Source organism: Platalea leucorodia (genome assembly GCF_965183815.1).
Source record: "Platalea leucorodia genome assembly, chromosome: 11".
Taxonomy (NCBI): domain Eukaryota; kingdom Metazoa; phylum Chordata; class Aves; order Pelecaniformes; family Threskiornithidae; genus Platalea; species Platalea leucorodia.
The window spans coordinates 14,389,012-14,408,630 of NC_138833.1; the positions used below are offsets into that span (position 1 = coordinate 14,389,012).

Sequence of the window (19,619 nt, forward strand, 5' to 3'; positions counted from 1 at the left end):
CCTAGTGGAAATCTTCCTAGTACTTTCTGAGATATTTTGTAAGAACCCAAGGTTGTTAACATGGCATACACACTACTGCTTCCGCAAACGATAAGTGGGAATGATAATAAAACACTGGTTTTGTATGGTTCAGTCACAGCACGTACTAGCAGCACACAGACTGGATAGCAGGCTAGAGCATGCCATTTCCCCTTGAACAACATGAAAAGTTCCACATAAGCATATAAAACCCTTGCAATGCTTGTATTTTACAATATATGCGCTATGTTTTATCACACCATTATAAGGGATAGTACTACAAAGTACCATAAACATTTTAACTATCAGTGTAGTGGTGAGGCATTGCCCTGTCAAAACATGATTAAAAATGTTCCTCGAGAATACGGCAATATCAATACTTTCCCCCAGTGATTCAAGGGGAAACAGATGTTATTAAACCAGCGCTGTTCCAAGTAGCCATTAGATTTTGCTTGGGGAAAATGATATTGAAGGCAGCTCTAACTGCAGTTTACTTACTTTTAGTGGAAATCCTGCCTGAACCTTGTAAACTGGTTCCTACTGGTCTGAAGCGGCAAGCAGGCTTTTGGAGCACAAAGCTGGAGCTATGCTTTTATTGATTCTGGAGTTCCTAGTCACAGAGATTAAATAAGCCAAAGTCTTTGGGGAAAAGAAACACCTGAGCTCAAGCAAAGGAATGCTACTTATAGCCAGGGAGATTTCCAGTGTTTCCCATCTTTGCCTTTACAGCAAGACAGTGTCATTGACATCGCTCTCCTTCCAAGGGAGGGGAAAAGGTAGATGATTAATGACACAGGTGTCAGGATGCTGGGATTGGTTTTGGCTCTGATAAATATGGGAGAAGATGCACTGATCATCCCTTTAACTGAAGTTGGTCCCTGCATCCCGCTCCTGTCCAAGCCTACCTACACAACACACTTTCACACGCTTACTATATAACAGTATGAATTTATATTCATATACAGAAGTGGTTCACATTGCAGGTAAAACAGCGGCTCAGCTTCAGTAACTCACTTTGCCACTGTTTGGCAGGATCCAAGACAGCATCCCCTGAACCACACTGCATCTCAATTGCTCTGAATGAAATTCTGGCTTGAGCAAAGTATGGACATCTCTGAACCCAGCAGCACTGAAAGGCAACCACTGCCTGGGCAGAGGACGGCACACGACAGCCCACAAGGGACTGTGTGCCTGAAGGAAGGAAGATTTGAGGCCAAAACCACAGGGTTCAACCAGACCTTTTCAGAAAATGGGTAACTTCCAGGCAGTGCTAAGAGGATGCTGTTTTCTGAGGGACTCATCTTCCAGAGCAGCCAAACAGTAGTAAACCACATGGTACTTAACAGAGGAATTTACCGTAGAAGAAGGGTAATTGGGCCATTTCCCCATCTGGAGCACAGTTATAAAGTCTGAAGGTGGCTGGGCCCGACACCCCCCCCCCCCGCACCCAGCGAGGGGGACCCATCGCCCACAGCTCCGGCCCTGACAAGCTCTCAGGAGCAAATTCACTTGGTGTACTACTGAGCAATTTAAAGTCTCCACAAAATACAGTCTTTGCTCCAAAATTAATCCTTTGCTTACATTAGAAGCTAATTTCACCTTTAACTGACCCATTCCCCGCATGGCATCATTATTAAAGTCATAAACAAATACCAAAAAAATTTGTAATACTTTGAAAAGGTCACCGTTAGGTCAAACTTGGCCCAAAATCTAGTTTTGACAGAGCCAGAAACCAAGAGAAAGGTTTCTATGTATGCTTGCTTAAAAAATTAAAGCAGAAACAGATGTGGGTTTCTTTTATAAACAAATGAACATCCCCCTGAAGTGTCTGCAACTCAAATCCACAGGCATAGCCCGGCCCTAATGCCTGGAAACCCGAAAACGGGGACTGCTTGCAAACTAACACATGTTCAGCATTGCCTTTGTTCAAGCGGAGAAAGGCAGATAAATGCTAAACCAAGGAAGATGATGGCCCTCCATCAGCCTAAACAAATGTAAATCACTAGGGCTTTTGGACAAATTAGCCACAGGATTGGCGGTAAAATTGAGATGATGGCCTCAGGCTGCCTGGTCCTGCCTCGCAGCAGGGAAGGGCTGAAGAAGGGCTTTTGGAGATGCAATTTTGCCCAGCCCACGCAACCTGGGAGAAGGGAAGGCAGCAGTACTCCCCAGCACACCCGGAGATGCATGTGCCCAGACCCTGAGCCCCTGTCCCACCTGGGCACTCCTCCCTGCCTGCAGGCTCCCATCCACACTAAACCAAAAAGCCTCATCCAGCCTTCAGCCAGCAAACGGCTGCTTCCCACGAACTCCTCGCCCTCCGCAAACCCCTCCAGGATCCTTGTGAGCTGGGGAATCCGCTGACGTTCCCCAGCTCCCTCCAAACATCGAGTCCACGTGGGATTTGGAGCTCCTGGTGGCATCACAGCACCATGTGCAGGGGCTGTTTGCAAGAAGGAACCATGCTGGATGGCAGCAAGCAAACTAGAGAAATTCATACATGCCTGTGCAGGCGGGGAACAGGCACAGAAACCTGCAGAAGTTGCAGTAAAAAAAAAAAAAAAAAAAAACAAAAACCAAAGTATTTGGTCATCACCTCTTCCCAGCCCCCATCCACACGTTAAGGGATGCACCGCGCTCGGTCCCCCTGCGCCGTCACCTCTGACGCTGTGACAGTTGAGCAACACCGGCTGAATTCTGTGCTCTGTTTGTGAGCTGCAATGAGACTGCAGAAAAACCACTTCCCTGTTTATTCTTCCAGCGCAGAAATAGGAACACAAACAGAAAATAGTGCCCCCAGCGGCATGCACACCGCTCCGGCCCCCCGGCCCCCGCTCCCATGGACCCCCCGTCCCATGGACCCCCCGTCCCACCGCCTGTGCCCGGCGGTGGCGGGGAGCCGAGGGGCAGCTCATCAATGCTTCTCCTCTGCGTTAACTATTTCTTGGCTCTATCTAGGAATAGCAGCAGGTTGTTAGAAAGTATAATAAGAAGGGTGGAGGGCTGGAAGGTCCCAGCCTTTATACCGCAGGAGGGTTGTCCTCGTCGGATTGCTTTTTCTCATTAACAATTTTGGAGCCAAACGCTGCTATAGGAGGCTCTGAGAGAGGAGCAGCAGCAGCAGCATCCCCCGCCGCAGGCACAGCCCCCATTTCACAATAACAGAAGAACAAACTTTTTGACCGAAGGATGCGCATCGGCTGTGCCAACAGACCGTCAGCAAATCTTGGTGCACAGCCCTTACATCTCAGGGGAAGCCACGCTGCTCTTTCCTTAACCTCCCTGGTAACCCTGCAAAGTGCAAATCCAGAAAGCCACGACCCTGGTACCCAGGAACACTGATTTTCGGGGCAGCAGGAGCCTGCCCCTGCACCGGGGCTCGCCTGCCCCTCCGCCCCCTCCACAGCCTGCTGTCAGCTCCAACACCTTCACCAAAATCTCAGCTGCCCAGGTGAGGACAGAGCCATTCCTCCTCTCCTCCACAGCAACTCTGCTTGCTGTCTTGGTTCCCCTGGGGCAAAATTTAATCTCATTTAAATTTAAAACAAAACAAGCCCTCGTTTACTTCCTGTGCTTTGCCTTTTTCCACAACTACAAGGGGATTTTTTTCTTAGCTACTCACATTTATAACTTTACTTGCCTCTTCTGACTTGTTACCCTCTAATTATCCATTTTTTCTTCAGCAAGCCCAGACAGAGCACAGGTAATCGGAAAGGTTACTGCGGGCACCCGGGGCCACCCCTGCCTTCGGAGGGAGCAGGCAGGGGACACCGGGCAGGGACAGGGACACCGGGCAGGGACACTGGGCACGGGCAGGGACAGGGACACCGCGCACGGCTCCTCGCCGGCTGCCCCATCCCGCAGGTCTCTGAGCATCCGCAACTCAGAGGAAAATCAACAGGAGCTCTGGGCACTCCGATCTTTGTACCAAATACCCAGAGACAGGCAAAGACCAGACCTTATTTACAATACCTTAGTTTGAGGACCACCAACTTTCAGAACTCGGTGTCAAACACTATCAGCAGCCACCAATACTTTAAATGAATTGCATCTCCCTGCCTACACACCTAACATATACCCTCCCATCCTTTGCTCCCAGCCTTCATTTTTGGACATCAGCCTCAATTTTCCTAGGAAAAACAAATTTAACCTTTGATTTAACCTTTCTGCAAGCTATTTTTACTTCTATCTCAAGCTTATTTTAACCTCAGTAGCTAATAAATGCTTAAAGGTCAAACACCATTCCTAAGAGCCGGGCTCCTCGCCCCTGGGAGAAATACTGAGATCATTGATTTTTTTCCCAAGCAAAATCCCCTCTTAGAAATGTCCCGGCGGTAGGAGGGTCTAGGCTCAAACCCCTACGTAAACAATTTTCACTGTAGGTGCTGAGAGAAGGAGCTGGGAATTTTCCCTGTGAATGCCATCCTTCCCTTCCCACTCCAAAAGCGCTCAGGATGCACAGGTATGGAGAGAGGGAATTTTTTTCCCCCCTAATTGCACCCGAGCTTGACGCCCCAGCAGCCCCCCAGCCTCTGCAGCGCTTCCCAACTTCCAGGTGGCTGCCTGCGTCCCCGGGAGCGGAGCGGGCGGGGGGCGGCGGGGTCAGGTACGGCGCTCCCCGCCCCGCTGCAAGCCCCGCATCCCGAAGGCGGAGCGGCTGCCCCGCTCGGCAGGCGGGGAAGGGGCCGGAGCGGCGGGGGGCGGCCGGCTTCCCCCGGAGGGAGGCGGCAGGGAGCCCGGGGAGGGGGCAGGTGGCCGGCTCGGCCCGGCGGGGGGGGGGGGGGTGGTGTCGGAGCCGCCCCGCGGGACCCCCGGCGGGCCCACGGGGGATGTGTTCGGGCCCGGGGAGGGGGGGGCCCGCGGCGGCCGCCTCCCGGGCCCGGCAGCCCGGGGACCCAGCGGCGCGGTGCGGCGGGGAAAGCCCCGAGGCGCGGCGGCCGGGAGCGGTGTGGAGGGAGGGAAGGAGGGAGAGAGGGCAGGCGGGAGCCGGCAGCCGCCACGCCCCCGGGCACCGCCATCCCGGCCCCGCGCAACGCTCCGCGCCCGCGCAGCGCCCGCCGCTCCCCGGCCCCGCAGCCGGCCCCGCGGCAGCGCTGCCCGGCCCCGGAGCCCCCCCCGCCCCGCTGCCGCGCAGCGCCCCGAGCAGCCGCGGTGCCGCCCCCTCCCCCGGCGGGCAGGGCGCGGGGCAGCCTCTGCCGCAGTCATTAATTTGGAAAATAAAAAGGCGAAGCTGCGAGCCGACCCTTTAAAAGTTCTTGTTTACATTCCCGCTGCCTCCCTCGTACACTTTAAAACAAGAGTGACCAACATGCGCAATCCACCCCTGGAAATGCTGCACATCCCCCGCCTCGCAGCCGGGGGGAGGGAGAAAAAAAATAAATAATAAAAAAAAATAAATAAATACATACAAGCAAAGCAGGGGGAGCTGCAAAAATAACCATCCGCTGCAAAATAAGCCCGTTCCCGACGCCAGCCCCGCCGAGCCTTTACCTTTGCCAGGAGAGTGTCCTCCAAGAGTTGAGGCTGTCTCTCGGGTTACGGGCGGGGAGGAGGCGGGGGCGGGGGATGCTCCCGCAGTCCCCGGCCGGGAGAGCCCCCTCGCCGCCTCAATCCGGTGTCATTGCCGGGGCCGCGCCGGCCGGGCCCTCCTCAGGAGCGGCCGCCCGGTAACTCCATGGATGCGGCCCCGCTCCCAGCCGAGATGGCCGCTCCGCGGCGGCCGGGCGAGCCCTGCCCGCCTGTTTCTCTTTCTTTTTTACCCCGCACTTCCTCAGGCTCTCCGCGCCCCGCCGCCCGCCCCGCCGCCGCTCGGGCTCCGGCAGGGAGGCGGGGAAGCGACTTTCGGAGCGGGGACGGATAATGGTGGCGGCGCTTCCACACACACACACACACACACCCCCTCCTCCTCCTCCTCCTCGGCCGCCCCAAATCTTCAATTTCTTCCCCTCCTGCGCCGTCTTCCTCCCCCAGGCGCCGCGGCAGGGCCAGGTGCGGCCAGCGCGGGTCCCATCCCGGGCCGCGCCGCCGCCCGCCCCGCTCCTCACCCCCCCGCCGGCCGCCGGGGCCCCATGGCGCTGCCCGGAGCCCCAGCGCCGCTCGCCCGCAGCCCGCTCGCCCCGCAGGCGTCCCGCCGGCCCCGCGCACACCCGCGCACACCCGCACTCTCCCTCCTCTCCCCCCTCCCCGCTCCGCGCCCCCTCTCCGCGCTGTGCACAGGCGTACACGGGGCCGCTGCTGCAACCTTAAAAAAAAAATAAGCTTATACTTAAAAAAAAAAAAAACCTTTTGGCGCCATATTAATGACGTACTTAAAATTTGCCATTTCTCCTGCGTCAAAAAGACGGTTGTTGCCCATCGCGGAGCGGGCGGGGGCCGCGGCGCGGAGCCGCCCCCCCACCCCACCCCGCGCAGCAAACTTCCGCGGCCGCGGGGCGTGGGAATCGGCGGTGGGGGCCGCGGTGCCTCCGCGCTGCTCCGCGGGCAGGGCCGCCACACGCGGCCGCTCGGGAGGCGCGCAGCGCCCGCGGAAGGGCGAGCAGCGGCGGGGCTGGAGAGGCGGCTGCAGCAGCAAAGCGTCGGGGGGGGGGGGGGGGGGTGTCGTGTCCCCCCCCAAACTTCGCAGAGTTTCCGCGGAGAGGAGCGGAGCGGCTCCCCCCCGGGGTGACCCCGCCGTGTGCTCCCCAAATGGATGCTGTGGGCTCTGTGTGGCTCGGGGCTGCCTATTGCCAGCTGTTTCCCCAGGCTTAAAAACAGCAACAGCGCAGCTGTCGAGATAAAAACACTTTCTTAAATTAAAATAATAATTGGATGGAGCAGTCTGTGCAACGTACATCTTTGCAAACTCTTGGAGGCCCTACGGTAAAACGAATTGCAGAAGTTGTTCTGCACTGTCTTAAACCATCGCTGCAGAAGATTAAAATTCAGGTTAAAGACGGTCTTTCAATCACAATCTGCCATCATCTCTTAAATTCGTTAAGCTGGTCAGCCCTAAAACTGTGAGTTACTGCTTGTTAAAAACCATTGGGACCACAGCTAGAGTCACCACAAGTGAGGGAGTCAGATGCTCCCCACTGTCCATCCCTGTTCTGGCTCCTTATAATTTGCCAAATTTGAATGAATTAGGCTGCAACTTTCTGCCTTGGCAACCTGTGCTGGACGCTTTCCAAATGCTCCAAGTCCTTTGGCTCTTCCAAGGATGAAAGCAGAGGAGGACAGGAGCATTGCTTTGGTCATTCTTGGGCTTGTTGAGGTTTTTTGCTTTGTTTTTAGGGCTGTAACTCTGGAAATAGGGTCTTGAAATTTGGCACGAGGCAGCCTTTTATGGTCTTTTAGATAAACCCACCCAAATTAGTCATGTTATTGGGCTTTGACGAAGAGCAGCTCACAACACAGAGCAAAACTATGCCTGATTCTGGCTGCTGAAGTCCCTCAAGATGCTGCTCTTGGGGCACCTGCTGCCACCCAGGGAATGGGAAACTTCAGCCCTTAAAAAAGCCTTAAAAAAGCCTTTCCTGGTAGTACAGGAGCGGTGGGACTCGTGAGCACGGCCCCTTCTGTCGGTCCCCAGCAGCCCCAGGGACCTCGGCGGACGCTGGCCCCGCTGCTCCGGCACCCAGTGGCATTCACTGCCAGGACTTCACCTACGGATCCCACCCCATCTCTGTGCAGACGCTGCGTTAAGGGATATTTTGAAGGTCACTCTGTTACCTGGTCAGAACGTCAGAAATGCCCAAAGTCAGGCATTCTGTACCAATTTATGGAGACTTTCTTGTGCAAACATATTCTAATGCAGTTCTTGACTATATTGTCGCAATCTGTTTTCCATATGACACCTGTATGCCATGGACCTGCTCCCTAAGTCAAAAAGGAAACAAATTTTGGCCAGATCCTCATCTTATCTGCAGAACCAAAAACTGCCAGCAGAGCAAAGCAAGGGCCGCAAGACGCGGACACAGTCCAACAGTGAGGATAGAATAAAACTCTCCCAAAGAAGAGGACTCTCTCCTTGCCCTTGCCACAGGCTTTGTAACGCTAACAAAGTCGTTAAACCAAACTTTTGGGTGCTGATGGTTGTATTGCCCACATTTCAGGCTCATAGCTTGAAAGCTTTGGCCTGAATTGCTGACATCCATCTTACTACAGCTGGAAGCAGTGGGTGCTGTGCTTGCATGTATGAAGTGCTGTATCATGTTAAATGCTCTGCAAAAAGCAGACATTACGCTTCTCAGATGGAGTACCCTGAATTAGTCAAAACTGACCTTAATCCATCCATGTGTCACCCTGACCCATCTTCATAACGGGTGTTTGGGGAGGATTAATGATGTGCTGAAGCACTGATGCAGCGTAGTAGAAAGTACCGTAAAAAAAGTCACGAGGAAATTAATAATTCTGTCTTCAGAGGAACCTGCCAACGTCCCTGCTCCGGTCCTGGACAGCACACTACAGCCTTCCGACCCTTCTGGCCATTTCTCCAGGATTTCTGGACAACACCTCCAAAGGAGGTCACAGAACGTCAAAATCCAGGTACGTAGATCAGTTCCTCGGTGCAGATGGGTTGGGCGCAGCAGGTCCGCAGCATCCCTAAGCGCAACCTCAGCGCATTTTTGCTAGCCAGAAGATGAGCACCTTGTTCTGCTTTGAAAACTGCACACAGGAATATTGGAGCTGTATTTTCTGTTGCTGTGAAATCCAAAAGTGTTCAGACATGTGAATAATGTGCTGAGCTAAGGCCTAGGATCGTGTGCTGAACAATAGGAACGAGCCAGCATTGCTGAGCCCCTCACTGACCATCTCATGCACTGCACGCCATAGCGACGCAGAAGGAAAATAGTACCTGATCCCGCAATTAAAATCTTGGTCTGCTTCCACAAAAGGGCACAGATTAAGTTGCACTGGCAACAAGAACTCGGACATTTCTGCAGTTTCAGTACTTTCCTGGGCAGTAGCGATCGCATGCTTAACAGATTTTTGGCTACCGTATATGCACACTTAAACAAAACTTGCATACAAATGCATATATGTAACACATATACCTAAAATACACAAAGATAACAGCTGATGGATGGTTCTACAGAAAGGTCATGTATATGATATATATGATACTCAGTTTACATAGTATGACATTGATGTAACACTTATGAAGAGCTCTGACAGGGTGTTGTCAGCTTGCATTTGCTAAGAGAAGAAATAAATCTAATAATAAAAACAAAAAAAAAAAACATTTTGGAAGAAATAATACTGCACAAATCCTCTAAAAGGACAGAATTGTCTACACAACAAAGGCTCGGATGATTGATGCTAAAATAAGCAGTTACGCAACAAGTAAGAAATACGATCTCCAGGGAAGAAACCAGCAACCTTTTCCTTTCATCTTCATTCACCGGTGCTTAATTTTGCACACCTAAAAGAAAAACATAGGCAACCTTTCGATGATGAGCACATAGGTAGAATTAACAGATGTTTTTAAGTGAAGGACGGAGTCTTTCTGAGCTTTGTGCAAGTTGTGCAGAGTTAAATCCCATCACTAAACAGGAGTCCCCCAAAGTGCCGCAGAGCTACTGCTACCACTGCCCGTGCCTCAGGGCTGCTGCCACGCGTTGGGGAGCGCGGTGCTGGCACGACTAGGTGTGAATATGTGGATTTTAGGGGTGAATTGGCTCACCGTAGAGTTATGATTGCAAAACTGGTAAAACACCTTCAGGAGAACAAGCATACAAGAGTTCACCTCCCAACGCTTTGGTTTAATGAAACTTCTCAACAGGACTCGAGACTAGTGAAAATCTCAGTGCAGACAGATCTCACGGGAGAGGAAGAAGAAAACCCAGTGGCCTTGTTGGCATCCAATTTGATTACTGTAGTACATTAGCACCAGACACACAGATAGAACAGGTCCAAGGGAGCGCACTTCCCAGATATAATGAAAATTCAATGTCATTTTGAAGACCCTTAGAAACAATCTATTGAGTGATGTTAGCTAGTGAGAAATCATGAGGAGAGCTCAGCTCCCTCAGCCTGTTCCTGCAGCGATGCCCAGCTGGGTGCTGGAGAACCACTGCAGGGCAGGGAGATGCTCTGATGACAGAGAGCTCGTGGAGATCCTCAGAAGCACCACACATCTTGAAAACAGTGCAAGAGACACGTGGCTGCTAATCTGCTGCCTTAGGTACCCTTTTCTGAGGCCTCCGGTAGCCAGAAGTTGTCAAAATAGCCTCATGGCTACTTTAATTTCTGTCAAGGACCAGAGCAGTACACAGCCATTCCAGGAGGGGAACACAAAGATGATGAAAATCTTGCTACATCTGTATCCCAGGTAGGGCCGTCCACTATCCCAGCTATAATCAGGATATTTAGTTTTTATTAAAATATGTGTTAATTTGGAAAGTAGTAAGCAGATGCAGCAGAAGGAAAAAGAACAAGCTCTGTTCTAAATTACAATAATAATCACTCCCATCTTCAAGAATGAACTACTCCAGAAAGATCAAGGGAGAGATGGCTGCTATGGTCATCATATAAACTAATCCCTTTTCTTTCTCATTCATTCTGCATAATTTTTTTTCCTCTCTGAAGCTAAGGAAAAATACTATACTTACAGGAGAAGAAAATTTGATTTGGCAGATCAGTGGATAGTGAGATTTTGTTTGCAGTCTCAATTACCTTCAGTACCTAGAAATTTGGTATCAAAATAAACTGTAAACAAAAAAAACTAGATATAGGGCTACAAACATCCATCCGTTGATGGATAGCTCAAAAATTCCTTATGTTCTAGCAACAGCTGCTTTAATATGTTTCAAAGAAATGGCAGCCTCTCTCTGTCTGAAGGGATTACCTTTAAGGAATGCATCCGTAAGTGGTTTTGTGCAAAGATGCTCACGTTCTTGTGGGTTTTGTACACTGAATTTTTTCTGCCAAATTTCAAAATTCCTTTTTTGTTGTTGTTGTTTTATCTGTTTTCTCTAAGTTCATTCCTATTACAAAGCACATCTAATTGGGCACACATTTCATCCAGTCCCCAGACTGCAAGAACTGGGGCTTTCAAAGGGCCCTCAAGGGTAGATTTGGGGCAATAAGGACCATCAGTGGTCAGCTGGACAGCTTCAGTGCTGCTCTTGTGACAGGAGACCTGTTGTAGCTCCTCACGCTTTGGACGGATCCTTGGGCATCACAGCAGACTCCCCTGCAGCACACTTCCCCGCTTTCATTCCTTTGCTCCCTTTTTGTTGGCCTTTCAAACTTTCCATGTTTGATGTGGCGATGGGATAACACTGTTTCTCAGACCGCTTGGAGTTTCAGCTTGAAGATGTTTGACTGCTATGGGCAAAGGCTGTAGTTCTGGATGATGGACAATGAAAATAGTAGTAGATTTAGAACAGCTGAGTCGGAAGGGACCTACAAGGATCATCTAGTCCAACTGCCTAAGTACCTCTTCTCTCCCTCGTGAAGGGCTATCCCAAAGGCAGGACATACCATTGCAAGGCATTATCCCACCCCACAACCCAGGGAAAGATCCGCCTAGGTGTAAAAGCAGTCGTGTTTTACTCCCCTGAGGAGGCCAGTAGAGCTTTCCTCCTCCGGCTGCCCTGGCTTGGGAGGGAGGTTAACAGCCAGCTGCCAGCGGGTGTCCTCCTACCTGCAGATCCCACCACAGAACATACAATTACTCTCCCAATTAAAAAAAATAAGAAAACAAAAAAGAGACATTAAAGATCTGAGTCACAATTCAATGCGCCATTTGAGTGAACGGTACATATGCTAAACAATACATGCATCAGGACTGCATTAATCCACGTTTTGTATGGATTCCCTCTAGACATTCAGTTTATAACCGAGTTGGCTATTTCCCTGTATTTCTCTGGAGTTGGAGGGTGTGAAAAAGACATTTCCATTTCATTGACTAAGTTCCCAAGGGGAGAGTTTATGAAAGTGCAAGTGCATAATTTACTGCCTGACAGGATAAAGATGGTATCTGATTTTAAAAAAATAGTGTACCCTGAAAACCAAAATTGCTAGAACAGACATTTGTTTTCCGTAAGTACCGTATTTTAGAAGCATTTAATTTAGCTTAGAAGCACTGTTAAAAATATATGCATTGTAAATTGCAGCTGTATAACATGATATTTATCAGATAATGTCACTGAATAGTCTCCTGTTGCAATATAAATGCCAAGGCATTTCTAGAAAATAAATGTTGAAGTAGAGAGCTTTCTTTTCAAAGTGGAAAACCATTATCTCATCCAAAAGTCATAAATAAAATGATGAGGGTTTGCTTACAGGGTTGGTTTTAACCATAGGGGGGCTGACACGGACACTCCATCGCCTGAGCAATATTCCCAAGCAGCAAACTTAGCTTGGACGCAGTGAGGAGAGAGGGAGGCACGTGGGACTGGCAACGATGGTTCAGAAAGACCTACGAGTAGCCAGAAGGACAAATCGGCTGCTAATGCATTTGAGGAAAAGAGATAAAGATCGAAAGTGAGGGATTTCTTCTGATTTACAACTTCACACAATATTTATTTCAAAATTCATCAGGTCTGAATATAGCCAGGACCCGATACAATACGCCACAATACCAGCTTTTGCAAAGGGTGCCTGAAAGCTGGCTCTGAAAGCCACCTTCAGTCACAGAAATGCATGATCTGATTTTCAGAGGATGGAGCACCTGGCAGCTCCTATAGATTTCTTCAGGGCCTGGATCAAGTTGTGCATGTGCAGCACTATTTATTAGCATAAGGTACAAAGGGTCTGTGAGAGAGGGACAGTAAATAAGATTTTGGATCTGAGCTGTCCACCTTCTGCTCCTCTGAAATTTGAGGACATTGATCTAGTCTTTTCGTCTCCTGTTAGAACAGGACTAAAACGAGGCTCGTGCTGCCATTCACACAGATCGACAGAGTGCTTTGCTGAGCAAGCTGCATGTCACGTAGGCAGCTGGGTCCCATCCCATGTGCGTTTTGCACCACATGTCCATTTGCTGGCATTGCCAAGACTGGAAAACACCACTCCAATGCAACCGGGACCCAACACGTGAACCGCCTCTCCGTTGCCGCTGAAGTGCGATTGCTGGAGGTATGATGCTCGGCACAGCGTGCAGGGCAGGAGGGGAAGAGCACCCACTGCACTGACCACCTGCAGAGTAATCCTGCTAATGTCATTCCAGTTACTCTGGGTTTGACATAGCCAGATAATCCACATTTTATGGGATTTGTAATTTTTAAATCATTTTTAGGCTATATAGTTAGGAGCAAAGTCTGCCTGTAAACCATAACATGTATTTCATTGTGTCTATAAAGCCAGAATGGCCACCCTACAGTCCATAGGCATGCAGTCATCCAGGCCAGGGTGGGCAAATGAAGACCTTTGAATTTTGGTCACAAATCAGACACTTTTCTGATTAACTGTGTAAGCCAGAGCAGGTTCGCCACCCTCAAATGCCTCCAAGAGCAGCCCCCGCTGAAAGCTTGGGCACTGTTCTTCTAAAGGAAGGAATGAGATTCCTGCAGCCATCTCCTGGCTTCATCAGTTCATCCTTTCACGGTTCTGCTCCTCTTTTAGCCACTTCTTGGATGGCTTGCGTGGGGTATTGTCTGCTTCTTCCTTCCTCTGCTACCCACTGCATTTTTCTTTGGAAAATCCAGTCCACTGATCCTCTTCAACAGTCATATTCATACCAAGTTGCTGGTTATGCCTTTCCCCGCTCACTCATCTCTCTCCATTGCAGAGCACGCTTCAGTCTGCCCCATAACATCACACCCCAGGCAACACAGTCAAAACTGAGACTGGATGTGCCGAGACGAGCAGAATCCCTCGTTCTTCTCACCCAGCTTCCTCCGTCCACTCTTCTGGTCAGCGGAGCAACACACGCCTGGCACGGCTCAACTGATATGTTGTCAAAAGCACTTTATACGATTAATGATATGATGAATGCCAGAAATGTGTCTAAAATAACTTTTACATACAAGAAGTGGCTGGATGCATGAATGGATGGACAGCTGATTCACTGGCTCATCAGCCATGGAGGGGAAGGATAATACACCAGCAAGACAGGTTTCTGGGCCACATTCAGAAGAAAATACTTCAGTACTGGTAGCTCCTTGCAGAGGGAATCCCACACTGAGCGTTGCCCTCCTGCAAGCACAGAGGACCTCAAGGTTGTGCACTGTATTTGTAAAATACCACAGCAATGAGAGAAGACTTGTTAAATCATCGAGTCCATCGTCTCCTAGGACAGCATTACAGCCCCTCCGCTGTACAGAGGATGTACCAGCTATTTATTTGAATTTACCTTTGCCCTTTGAAAACAGGCCACTCTTAACAAGCACTGCCAGGCCGCTGAGGAGCTCCACATCCATCTGATCCATTTTCTGGTGAGCTCCACGGATGACAGACAACTACTGAAGCAACAATTCCTGCATGCCAGGACTTTAACACATTGTATATGCAACGCATACCCCCTTTATAGTGGTTATAATCTTCAAATCAATCGTACCTGGCAGCGGAAGTTTAACATTAATGACTCTCTTATTATGGATGGAAAAAACCTTTTGGAGCTAATGAGCAGAAACAAGACTGCTTAGCTCCTACCTGAAGAGGTGACTCCACGGTCATGACCAACACTTGGAGCAGAGCTGTAGCAATGCTGCTTTAGCACAGCAAATCCAGAAGAGTCGGTCTGGCAGGCTACACTGCCTCTGCCTTTGGAGCAGAGACCTGAGTTCAGAGAGGGCTTTAAGGATCTCAACTCATGCCCACCTAACAGCAGGGAGGAGACAGCACAGCAATACCCAGTGCATCGCCCTTCCCTGCAATACGAGCTGGGACTGCAGTCCCAGCAGAAGCCTTGCTCTCCCTAGCCACCACACAGGGACAAGCTGCCGAGGTGTGAAGGCGGCGGGTCAGTTTAATTTTATCTTGACACCCAGGAGAAAACAGAACCTAGCGAGTTACACGTTTAATTTCCACGCTGGTCCCGCAGGGCAGAAGGAGCGGGTGAGCCAGGGAGGGTGTGCATGGCATCGCAGGGTGCCAGGGGGTGGTGGCATCTGCCCTGGCATACCTCGGGGAGCAAGCACGCCTGCAAGCCTGGCTGCTGGAGGGAAAATAAACAAATACAGTGAGTCACAAAGGCAAGCGGCATATGACGGGGACAGGTACTTATGCAAATAGACTGTTAACACCCAGCCAGACAGAGCTGATAAGCCTCCTAGGCCAGCTGGAGGCTGCTTCATCCTGCTGGGGGGAGGAGGAGGACAGCTTTAGGATAACAATAGAAAAAAACCAAAAAGCAAGAGCAAGGCAGCTCTGGGAAGGTTGCACAGGGCTGCCCTGCTTCAGTAGAAATCTGCTGTACCTTGCCTTGCTCAGCGCCAGCCAGGGCAGCCACGCTCTGCTCTGCTTCCAGAAGCATCCTCCCGTGCCGACGTGGGTTAGCGCGTGCCGTGGTGCCCGTCACCGATACCTCCTGGGAGCGGTGGGCACCTGGCCAGCGCGCATCTCCCTGCAGGCCTGCGGCACCAAGGCAATTGATCACGCAGCAAAGTTTCTCAGATTTGTGAGGCTGCAGAACAGGGGGTGCAGGGGGAGCTGCCTTCCCCCGGTCTTGTCCTGTCCCCATAACTCTCCCCCCGCTCTCTGCTGACCAGCCCCCTCCAGGAGCACAACTGAGAGGCAAATTATCCTTCTGCAATGGTGCTGGGGATCCCCCAGGAAGCTCCATATCTGGTCTGGCTAGGCTGCTGATAATCAGATAGAGGGGGTTTAAAATAATCAAGTCTAAGCAGCTGAAATCCAAACGGGAATAGGTAATGGGGTCAGAAAACAAACACTGCAGCCAGGGCACAGCCGGAGGGTCTGTGAGGCCCGATGCACAGGGCACCACGCACGCACTCGGGGCAGGGTGAGCCACAAGCTCTGGTGCTTCTCCAGGATGCTGCCCAAAAACCAGAGTCCCCACATGTGCTTTTCTGGCACTGGGAAACCTGCATGAAAGACCTGACGTGTATCACATGGAGCCCCAGAGAGCTGAGTGGCTCCTTTCCCCACCACGAGCCCGAGTTGTAGAAGAAAGGATTTTGCTGCCCCTGAGCTCCATTAGCCTCCAGGGCTCCAGTCCCAGCACTGCCAGCAGCTGAGAGGATGCAGGACACCTCCCTGCTCCTGTAGCATCACCACGCACAGGCTCCTGGTCCCCTGTCCCACGCTGGCTCTGCCAACACCTTCACCTGCCTTACCGAGGGGCAGGGAAGAAGGGACAGGAGCACCAAGGGAAGGGGGATCGCCAAGTTTATGGAATATTTGTTTCGCCCACCACTGAGATTTCCAGCTCATATTAATGACGTAATGCTCCAACAGTGAGAAGCCAAAGTTTGCCCTTCCTGTGGTATTCCCTTAGGAAAAAAATATTACTGCAATGTAAAACTGAAAATTGAAACAGGCTGGTGATTCACCAGAGAAAATGCCTCTCTCTTTTCCCTATTCAGTGAGGCAGAGATGAACGTTGTGAGGTTTGAAAGAAAAACTGAAAAAGCCTTTAATTAATCCCTGGAGGCTAAACTATGCCAGATATGGACAGGATTTCTCCTCTGCCTCCTTTTTGGAGCAAGAGCATGCCGCTGTCTTCCTGCTGCAGCTCTTTCCAGGGGATTCTCCGGTCCCCTGAGGAGGATCCAAAGCATTTTCAGGGGAGAGGGTGGCTGCCAGGGAAGCCTCGCTGCTGTCCCAGGGCAGCAAGGAGACCAGGAGCCCCCTCCAGCATTTCCCAGATCAGTGCAGACTTTTGGAAGCTCCTGCCTGCTGGGAGGAAACTTTCTAAGTTCAAGGTCAGGTTTGTTTGTCTTCCATCCTGACAGACACAAACTGTTATGCAATATTCAGGAAGTCACTTTTATCAGGCTCTATTCAATTTATAAGATTAAGAGCATGGAAAAACAAATACTAGCGCTGGATGGAAAGTGCTGGCACTAACCGGGCCAACACTGTTTGGACAAGGATTGTTAATAGGGTATCTCTTATTTCCACAAGTCAGTAGGGGCAGGATGCAAAACGTGCTGCTTTTTATAGGGGGCTGGTGATGAGAAAAATGAACCCTTGCTTAGAGAGAGCAGAAACCGTAGCAAAGTTTTTTTTGAGAGCAACTTCTGTGGTTGCTAGTGCAGCTCCTGCAGAAGCAGCTCTGGCTTGGGAGCATCCCGTGATGTATAGCCAGGGTTCAACCCCCAGCAGAAGGCAGAGGACTGCAGCTGCGTTGCTGGCAGTACCTGTGCTGGTCAGATTTGCTTGGATGTAGCTCCCTTAGTGCCAGGCAGGAGTGTGACTGCAATACAGGTAAAGGCTTTGCTCGCTGAAAACCCAACTTGCAAAGTAACAGGTAAAATATAGAGCATGTGCAATTTTCACAGGGATCGACACCAGTTGGCACAGCCAGACGACCTTGTTCAGAAAACGCACTGGAGAAAATAAATCTTACCTTGCAGAGGGAAAACAGTACCAAGTAAGACCCAGGCTGGCTCTACATCTGGTCTGCAAGTCCTGAAGTCTTCAAAGAAAAGCACCAGGAACTGCAATGGAGGAGCATCGATCATTCGTCCCACAGAGCAGAGGCCCATGCCAGAGATCACATCAGCCACAGTCCAGAAAACATATCTGCCTTCTTGATGCTTTTTCCAGCCAAGGCCCTTACAATGTTTCAATAATCACTGCAATTGAGACTAGTTCAGACCAGTGCTTTCTGTTGATATGGGAAAAAAAAATTGGAAATTTAGTTTCCAGCACTGAACTCCCTTAATTCAGTACCATGTATACGTATACAGATATTATACATAGAGAGAGTTAAAATGTAGTAATAAGGAGCTATGGAGTTTGATAAGAGCTAAGGGAGAACCTGAGGTTTGAAAGAAAACTATTAGCAATAGCAGATTTGCAAGTTCAGCTATGGGAAGGACCACAAAATCTGAGCCATGCTATATACTTTCCTTTTATTGACTGCTTTGTGGGGAGCTGCATTTCTTGTTGAAGTTGGGAGCTGCAGACTGCACTCTGTGTTGATTCTGATTATAGAGTGGCGGTAATTAAACCTCTGGAGCATTAAGTTACCATTTTAACCAAATGCCTGCATTTTATCTTGATGGGAAATTGAGAACGAGATTCAGAGTTTCATAGTAAATAAAAACTGTTGGCTGTTTCATAGATAATCCATTTCCTCAGCTTATATATGAGAAAATCCTCCTGTACTGTTTCTTCCCATTTGCAAATGCACACATTCCTTGTGGAAGCTCAGCAGCAGCACTGCCAGCTTCTGCACACTGTTCAGCCTGTAAAATAATCATTACAATCATAATGTGGCCCCTTAATAACACTTTTAATCCAGGGACCACTATCCTTATCTCCATGTAAGAAAACAGAAGCACACAATTTTTTTCCCAGTGATAAAAGCGGCCAAGGCCAAAGTCAGGAATAGCCCAGCACCCAGGCTCAGTCTGTCCATCAGCTGTATCCACTGCCTCGCCCTGAAGTAGTGATCTTATCTACAGAGAGATATTCAAGGTGCAAATCTAGTTTATTCTTAGGCTCAGTTCTGTGATGACAACCACAGGTCTGCGTCACTGCACACTTGTAGCTTAGGAATTGGGCAAATACAGCCGTTTCAGGTCACGTAGATACAGGCTAGCCATCCAACGGTGGTTATTTTCACTGCATACCAACCTGAGCACACTTGAACAAGCAACTTAAACAGGCGAGTCCCTTAAATCCATTCTTTTAATTGCAATTAACAGCCATCTATTGCCAGAGCAAGATTCAGATACTCAGCAGCACTAGCAAAAGGCTGCAAGGCTGCAGTGTGCGCTGGCTCCATTTCGTGCAGGCAGCGGTGTCAAGTGCTTTGGGAGATCAGTTATTCTGATAATAAAACAGTTGCGTGTGCAGACGATTGGGCTCCCTCGCTTTCAAAGCACAGCCGTTGCCACAAAGGCTTTCATCCTTTGCTTTCGGAGTAAAGTGCATCCTCCCTGCCCAGAGCAGCAACAGGTTTACCACAAAATACTTGCAGCATTTGATGTCTGCAGAGGCAGGTATTACTCACCCAGTTGGTTCTTATGCAAATGTGCTACCATCACTGGGATAGCAGGGTGAGGAGTCTGTGAATCCAGGGCTGCTGGAGATGCCCATCCTTATGTGTCATCTGAGTCCAAAGTAAAGACCAGCCGCAGGGCTCTTTTGGGGCCATGTTTCTCAGGAGATAGTCTTCCTGCAGATCTGCGGGTTGACTTGCCACATTATAGCATCAGGAGCTGCTACGTACCAGAGTCTGAGGCTTCATCACTTCACCATCATCATCACTCCACCTCCGGCCATCTGTTGAGTGGAAATAACGGCTGTCACAGCACATAGGTGTATGTACAGACTTCTGCAAAGCCTTGGGAGAGCTCCTGGCTGCGCAGCTGCCTTGGAGAGAGCTGTCAGGAGGAGACATCTGGAGGACGCAGATCTGCTCGCTCCCCAGCAGGCACCAGCTAGGCCATGTGAGCCCAGATGTGATCCAGAGCATCACCTCCCGGAGACCCTGCCCAGCAGAGTGACACCAGCAGCACTGCTTCTCGCTATCCCACCCC

The 19,619-nt window shown here is 50.2% G+C and overlaps 1 protein-coding gene across 13 annotated transcripts in view; it reads right to left on the bottom strand.

Annotated features, from left to right (window-relative positions):
• JADE2 (jade family PHD finger 2) overlaps positions 1-19,619 on the bottom strand; it is a 146,376-nt gene that overhangs the window by 78,568 nt on the left and 48,189 nt on the right. For 4 of the 13 annotated variants that reach the window (XM_082324311.1, XM_082324310.1, XM_082324313.1 and 1 more), the window contains 2 exons: positions 19,091-19,362; positions 17,477-17,737 (listed from right to left, as the gene is read on the bottom strand). The exons of 2 other annotated variants lie outside the window; for them this stretch is intronic. The gene's annotated coding sequence lies outside the window, so the exon portion shown is untranslated. 7 more of the 13 variants (XM_082324305.1, XM_082324301.1, XM_082324312.1 and 4 more) reach the window with 6 other exon arrangements.